Source organism: Leucoraja erinacea, chromosome 6, assembly GCF_028641065.1.
Source record: "Leucoraja erinacea ecotype New England chromosome 6, Leri_hhj_1, whole genome shotgun sequence".
NCBI lineage: Eukaryota > Metazoa > Chordata > Chondrichthyes > Rajiformes > Rajidae > Leucoraja > Leucoraja erinaceus.
Genome location: NC_073382.1, coordinates 16,837,754 through 16,846,108, shown reverse-complemented (window position 1 = coordinate 16,846,108; position 8,355 = coordinate 16,837,754). Strand labels below are relative to the sequence as shown.

Here is an 8,355-nt window from a genome sequence, read left to right as displayed (position 1 = left end):
GGAGGGTGAAGAGTGGCTGCACTTTCAGCAACGACAGCAGAGCTTCATTCCCCTTCTCCTGGAAATCTTTCATAAACTTTTGCCATCCCGTCGGATGCATGAAGGTAACATCGAAGTATCCGTTACCCGGGAAGTCCTGGAGGCAGTAGATATCGTTGGGCTCGAACTTGCAGGTCTCCAGCAAGACCTTCTTCACGAACATATCTCGACAGAAGGGCATCCCCTCGCTGAGATCCTTTACACTAATCCTCAGGGTATTGCGGATACCCTGTCCTCTCGCTTCAATTGCAGCTGCCATTGCTACGATTCTACACCGCAATCTGCAGCTCTTGTCCTTAATGGACCGCCAGGACTGTTCTAACAAGAACAGATAGCCCTTTCACTGTTCTAATAAGAACAGATGTTCTCTTTTACCACTGATAAGAACAGATAAAACACTTGATCTTAGCCAAAAGGCCGAGAAGCCTACATCACGCAGTAGATGTAGCAGCTCGGACATGTAACGTACTGCATATCCATTGCTGTAAGTGTTTAATAAAGATATCTTGTATCTTTTATACGTGTATGAGTCCGGTAATTACAAATTGTTTTTCCTTTGACTCACCTTGCTGAGACCTAATATGTATTTTGGAGTACATCTTAATAGCATGAGAAGGGCTGGCGTTATATATTGAAGCATTTCCATAATTACACTTGCTAAATCTAATTTGCATAAATTATGGTTTATTGGCTTCAAATCTTAATTTCTGTAGATGATGAGCACTTCAAAGTGTAAAGATGGTGTCAGTTTGGTGTTTTATCAAACTCCAATTATTTTTATTTAGATTTTTACTCCAGAGGCTTGAACTGAAAATGTAGGCTGGCACTCCCAATGTAGCACCAAAACAGTGCTTTACCATCAGAATTGGTGTGGTTTATGAGACTTTATTCCAAAAGCTTTTTCAGCCTTTCAAGTCAACATAAAAAATTCCATTTCAATTATATTAAAAAACAGAGGAGTCCTACTTGATATCCTGGGGCAATATTTTAATCCTTTAACCAGCCTCACAGAAAGGCAAGATGATCTAGTAGCAATGTTACAAAATTTTGAGATTAAAAAAATCAAGTCTGCAATTTATCCCATCAGATAAAGCATAAAAAGAAGTTTAATTTGACACCTAATTCACTTTCATATCTCAAGTAATAAAAAAGTTATGGCCATTTTCATACTCGGAAATAAGCATCTTGTTCCCTATTGATTTTCTATGGACATAACAAAAAAGCTGTGATCATGGACAGTCAAAAGCCCATAACCTTCTTAAAAATTAAGAGAACTGAATGAAATTTCCAGTTATCATAGATTGAACCATTCTGAAACAAATATAAAATAATCTTACTTGGATGACCTGAAATTAAAGCATATAATTAGTTAGTTACCCAATTGTAGCTAATTTCAAACTTCAATCACAAGATCTAAACATCTATCCATTTCTTAATAAATGATTAACATTTTTAAATAGCCTAAGTGTCCAAATAATATTCACAAATAATTCACAATAAAACATGATTTTTAAATCTCATTTACATTAATTTATAGGCCAAATGGAAGGAATTTAGTGTTCAATTGCTGTAAATTCAAGTCCATTTAAATCAGCTTTCTAGTGGGTTCCTATGAACGCGCTGGTTTAGAACGTTCACATTGCGCTGGATTTGTGCCCTCAAATGCCCAGAAAAATACTGCGGGATATAAAGAGCCCAAAATGAACTACTCGCTATAGTAAACTTTGTATAAAGGGGTCTTAAGAAGCCCCTTTTAATGTAAAAATAAGGTACATACCTTTAATTGTTTGCTTTATAAAACCCTGGGGCTGCGAGAGGTCGCGGGTTGAGAGAGTGATTTTAAAACTATTATAACTATTATTCGAGGCCTATAAAACTAATAATACCTTTTGCGACGGGGTCTTTCAGCGATTTTTCGTTAATGATTTACTAGGCTGAACATCTTCGATTGGAACAGCCTAGTAAAAATCGCGTTTTAAACCCGCCCCCTCTAAACAGCGCCAAAATCGCACACACGGGCTGGGGCAGATTCTCAATGACGATTCAGGTAGGTTTTGCAACATACCTAGATCTAGTCAATAGTACATACTTTAGCTGGTTTTGAATTTACTGTGCACAACTTGCCTGACACACCAGAAACGTCATCTATCCATTCCCCCCACAGATGCTGTAAAATGTAATAAAAAGAAACCACAGATGCTGGTTTATACCAAAGATAGATACAAAGTGCTGGAGTAACTTAGTTGGTCAGGCGGCTACTAACTGACCCACTGAGTTACTCCAGCATTTTGTGTCTACCCCCACAGATGCTGCCTGATCCACTGATTTTCTCCGGCAATTTGTTTTTTGCTCAAAGGTATATAAATCTTTGGATTCTCCTCACCTCAAAAATACTCAATTTCCGGTCAATCAACGTCTTCAGGCTAAATTTGCAAAAGGTCTCTCCTCATCTACAGTATCGTGCCCTATCACCCACCAGATACTGTCTCCTACCACACCCCTCCCCCACCCACCTCATTCTATCTGCCCATTATCTACCTCCTTGCCTGTTTCCACGAACAACTACCAGCTCCTACTTCACCCCTCCCTCTCACCTCTTTATGTTGGCTATCTTCCCTCTACACTCTCAGTCCTGATGCAGAGTCTCAACCCAAAGCATCCACCATCCCTTTGCCTCCATCACCAGCGATCCGGATTCAATTCTGAGCTGCAGTGCTGTCTTTGTGGAGTTTGCGTGTTATGACATGGGTTTCCTCCAGTTTCTCCGACTTCCTCCCACATCCCAAAGCCGGGTGGGTTTGTAGGCTAATTGACCAGTGTAAATTACCCCAAGTGTGTTGAATCTGGGAGAATTGTTAGGAAGGTAGAGAGAATAAAAAGGATGGGAAGGGATTAGTGCAAAAATTGGTGGTCATAGTCATAGTCATAGAGTGGAAACAGGCCCAACTTGCCCATATTGACCAACATGCCCCAATTATACTAATCACACCAGCAAACTCTACACACCCAAAGCCCAGATCGAAGTCTCTAAAACTGTGAGGCACCAGCTCTTCCAACTGTGCCATTTAATATGTTAGGCACAAATTTACAGCCCACTAAGTTTTGGAGCCACTCTTTTGCTGAATGGGACCAGTGGTGAGGGCCAGGTAGAGGGTTGCCAAGCTTGGCGGCTGCAGGACAAAGGGTTTGAAAGAGATTTCCAAAATATAGAATACATTTGACCTGAAGACAGTTCCTCACTTATTTCTTTAAACTCAGGCATAAAAATTAGCATTGCTTGATTCTTATTCCTATCCCAGAAATCTGTGTTAAATTTTGTTTAGTTAAACACTATAAAAATTGTTGGACTCCTCAGATTAAAGGTGCTGCACATGAGAGATATTCCAAATATTCCAAATTTTCACAAATGTCCGCACACTATAAAATTAATGTATTAACAGCATAAGCGACGTTTTAGTAACCTCAACCTTCACATGATGTCTGTGCAAATGGAATGGGATGTTACAGAAATTAAAATATACTTCATAGTAACATCTTACTTGTTCCTATATTCTTTAGAATAATTTAAGTCTTCCTTGTCCTTGGAGAAAGTCATTATTGTTACAATTAATATTCTTTCCACAGCAAAATAAAATTTATTGAGAAACTTAAAAGCAACTTAATATGAAATAAGATGCACTGCCAAATATAAATTCACAAGCTATCTGTTCTAAGTTATATGATGCATACCTTGAGTATCATTGCCCAAAAATCAGTATCTCCAAAGAGTTAATTCAAATTCAAGAAGCGAAGTCCATGAAGATGGTGTATGGATGTACAAAATCCTATGGCTTTTTGCAACTGATGCAGTAAATTGCTTAAAATGTTATGCAGTAAAAGGGCTCTGTGCTCTGTAATTTGAGGGGAAATGTGTTAGCTTCCATTATTTAATGCACACAGCACAGCATGTAGTTTTCCTTGTCTAAAATTAAATATTTTGCCACTCGCTACAATTTGATTCATGGAAAAGTGCTTTTTACAGTCTGAGTTGTTCACACTGTGGTTTAAAAGCAAAAAAAAAAGCAATGAGATGAATATCATACATTGGTTCTTTCTTTCTTTCAAAGCAGGTGGCATCTATTATTGAAGGCATGCCAGAAACCAGAGCCTGCCTACAAGACAAACCCAATGGAACTCTAGTATTTGTTTCTGACTGGGGCTGAGTCTGGTACATGTTCTGTGCCTTCCATTTGAATTCAGGCATACTCAGGATCAGTACTTCATATGTTGAGCCCTAGTCCCCCTCTCCAAAATGGTTAAATAGTCTAACGTCCTACTTACAACACTTCTTTAACAAATATTGTTCTTGTTGTTTATCACTCATTCTCGAGTAAAGCCATGACCTCTAGTCTACAGTTAATGTAAATGCCTGATAAGACCATTTTGAGGTACAGTGTGGAAACAGTGCCTTCGTCCCACGGAGTCCATGCCGACCAACAATCAGTGTACACTAATTCTATGTTATCCCAGTTTTGCATCTTACAGCAATTTACAGTCGCCAATTAATCTACAAACCTGCATGTCTTTGGAAGTGGGTGAGCCTGGAGAAAACCAAAGCAATCACAGGGAAACGTGCAAACTCTGTACAGATAGCACCCATCGTCAGGATCGAACATGAGTCTCTGGCGCTGAGAGGAAGCAATTCTACTGCTATAAAAATGTGCTGCCCTGAATTTTGGCTGGTCTTTTGACTGATTCTGCTTTGTTCCCACATTTAACTTCCCACTTTTCCAGATGCAGATCAGGATTTTGCTATCAACATTGTCATCAACGATCACTGATCTTGAGAGAGTATGTGACAAATGCATATGAGCTCAAAGGAAATGAGAGAACCAGTGTTACTCCTACCAACAGAGCACCTGAGATTGTCCTATTTACTCCAAAGGTCAGATGGGATATGCAATAGATAAACCCATGGATTTGGTTCAGGTTTAACTTAATCATGGTCAAGTCCTGTCCTAAATTTATACTCAAGCAAACTGTTACTAGGAACAAGCAAAAACCAAGTCATCACATAGAAACATAGAAACATAGAAATTAGGTGCAGGAGTAGTCCATTCGGCCCTTCGAGCCTGCACCGCCATTCAATATGATCATGGCTGATCATCCAACTCAGTATCCCGTACCTGCCTTCTCTCCATACCCCCTGATCCCCTTAGCCACAAGAGCCACATCTAACTCCCTCTTAAATATAGCCAATGAACTGGCCTCAACTACCCTCTGTGGCAGCGAGTTCCAGAGATTCATCACTCTCTGCGTGAAAAAAGTTCTTCTCATCTCGGTTTTAAAGGATTTCCCCTTTATCCTTAAGCTGTGACCCCTTGTCCTGGACTTCCCTAACATCGGGAACAATCTTCCTGCATCTAGCCTGTCCAACCCCTTAATAATTTTGTAAGTTTCTATAAGATCCCCTCTCAATCTTCTAAATTCAGGGTTCAATTTAAAGCAAGTCAAGTCAAGTTCATTGTCCGATGCACAAGCACAGTGAGATAAAGATGCAATGGAAAAACATGGTTGCAGCAGCATCATAGGCATGTAGATGCACACAATGCGCAAAAAAAATAAATTGGACATAAATTACACTTAAACATTCCACAAAACAGTAAGTAGAAAGAGGACTTTGCAAAAAAAAACAAGACCATGGTAGTGCAAGAGATGGATCGTAGTATGTCAAGGTAGGATTAGAGTTGAGCCGGCTGGTTCAAGACCACCTCCTCCAATCAGCCTATACATCCCCACTAAACAACATATTTCTATCATTTTGTGTGCTTTTTCCTGCCCTCACCAGTGTTTTAGAGCTTTCTCCCCCCTAATCCAATGTCTTAAGAAAGGTCCCAAACCAAAATCTGGCCTGTCCATTCCCTCCATAGATGCAGCCTGACCCACTGAGGTCCTCCAGAATTTTGTGTTTTGCTCAAGATTCCAGCATCTGCAGTTCCTCGTGTATCCACCTGCCGTTCCCCCATCCATACGTCTCTCTAACAGCTTTCTCCCATCTACTACAACTATCTGAAGATGGGTCCCGACCTGAAACATTGCATGTCCATTTCCCTCCACAGATTCTGCCTGACTCGCTGTGTTTCTCCAGCACTATGTTTATTGATGCAAAGGGCAAACTACCAAAGTTAGAGAATTTGGTATGTTGCAATGTACCTTGACGAAAGATGGCACCAGGCTTGTGTTGGGCCTGATTGTAACTGGACAGGCAACCACAGAGAGAACAGAGTGGGATGGTGAAAGTATTTTGCTGATATATTCAATCATTGAATAATTCAATAATACTTTATTGTCATCTGTTCCTAGGTGCAGTGAAATGCTTTGTTTTGCATAAAACCTGGTAAAATCATATAGCACTTAGGAGACCTCACCGAGGCAGTGTACAAATGTCACCACACTTTGGCATTGACAAACATAAAAATTCACTGAATAGCCCTATCTATTGCCTTCCGCCGCACGTGGCAGCAATCCCCCTTCGTTCTCGATATCCCCCACCCAGGTCCCCCTTTAATAATCAACGGCCCTCCTCACTCTCCAACAGCTCTTTATAAGCAAAAAGGCACACAGAGCTGAGCGCCTATGGCACCGGTCAACTCCACACCACACCCTGTGCCCTGAGAGTGGACCAGACTTAAAGACATACGTCACTGATTCTAGGAGGCATTTTAAAATTGCTGCTGCACATTTTTATTTCAGAGAAGGGTGTCCAACAGTTTGCTTGCTAACATCGTTAAGCATCAGCGAGAGGGAGAGAACAGTTGAGGAATTGTTGTTTATTGCTAACATACTGCTCATTTGATTTCCATTGTCAGCACTCACCTACACATCCACTCAGTTTTAATTAATGGGCCAAGATTCAACGTTGTGGGTGCGTGGGTAAGATGTCATATCATCATTTTGGCCATCTGTGCCAGAGCTTTGATTTGATTCTTACTTCATCCACCTGATCTACTGGCCAACATTAATCCCACAGTCGACATCATCACCAGCAGACTGCAATGTTATCTGTGTGGGGCCTTGATCTATGCAAAATACCTGTCACGGTTTCTACATTACAATAATGACAGCATTTCAGAAAGCACTTTATTAGTTGTAGCGTTTTGGGACATCCTGGGTCATTAAAAATTGTCAGATAAATCCTCCTCCTTCCCTTTATTGCTGCCGTCCTCTCCCTCCCTCCCCCCTCCCTCCCTCCATCACCACACCAAAGAGCTATTCACAATTCTCCACAGCTAATATTCCATGTCATTTCAAACCGGCATGCCAGTGTCAAAATCAAAGACTATCCCAGGCAACGAAATGTCAACTTAGTAATTCTTCTTGCCAACAAACACTGAATAAGGGAATAGATAGCTAAAAGAAACACACAATTCTAAGGCAGAAATGTATATCTTCCAATGGTCTCAGAAGAGGAGCCATAATCCTCTATTAGGAAATTCTGATGCATGCTTTGTACAATGCAAAGAACGTGATGATTTTTATTTGCGTGATGAGTCCAAGTAACATCTCTGAAGTACTCAATATGATGCAGTTTTAATAGATCTTCCTTGAATTGAGCAACCAAGCTCCATGGGAAGTATCCCACGTGTATTGATTTTGAGATTTTTTTTTCCTCTATTTAATGACGTGGTTTAAAATATTTATTGGTCAAGGGAAAAAAAGCCTTAGTTCTCAGCAAGATGGAGAATATACTAATTGATGACATTCATTAACAGTGCCAGATTTTCATCGAATCACGATAAATATTCAGTCCTGCCCTTCCAGGCTCATTAGTCCAGAACCAGGGCCCACGGTCTTAGAATAAAGGGGAGGCCATTTAAGGTGAGAAAAAACTTTTTCACCCAGAGAGTTGTGAATTTGTGGAATTCCCTGCCACAGAGGGCAGTGGAGGCCAAATCACTTGATGGATTTAAGAGAGAGTTAGATAGAGCTCTAGGGGCTAGTGGAATCAAGGGATATCGAGAGAAGGCAGGCACGGGTTATTGATTGGGGACGTTCAGCCATGATCACAATGAATGTCGGTGCTAGCTCAAAGGGCCGAATGGCCTCCTCCTGCCCCTATTTTTTATGTTTCTATGTTTCTATTATCCTAGAGGTTAGAACTGGGCAGTGACCATTTTGGGGGTCGGGCAAATGCTTGATCCTTACTCTAATGGTAAGGTGAAGTAGCAACGGATCACTGTACATTCCCGGGATATTCCGCTCGTTATAAATTGATGGAAAGAAGGGGTCCCAGTGGAATCTAAGCTAATGCTGCAACTTTGTGGTTGAGAAGATCAA

At 40.7% G+C, this 8,355-nt stretch overlaps 1 non-coding gene across 1 annotated transcript; it reads right to left on the bottom strand.

Annotated features, from left to right (window-relative positions):
* Positions 1 to 282: 282 nt before the first annotated feature.
* LOC129698484 (U2 spliceosomal RNA) lies at positions 283 to 468 on the bottom strand. Its single transcript, XR_008723674.1, has one exon. It is a non-coding gene; the product is annotated as a U2 spliceosomal RNA (small nuclear RNA).
* Between the last annotated feature and the right edge of the window lie 7,887 nt (positions 469 to 8,355).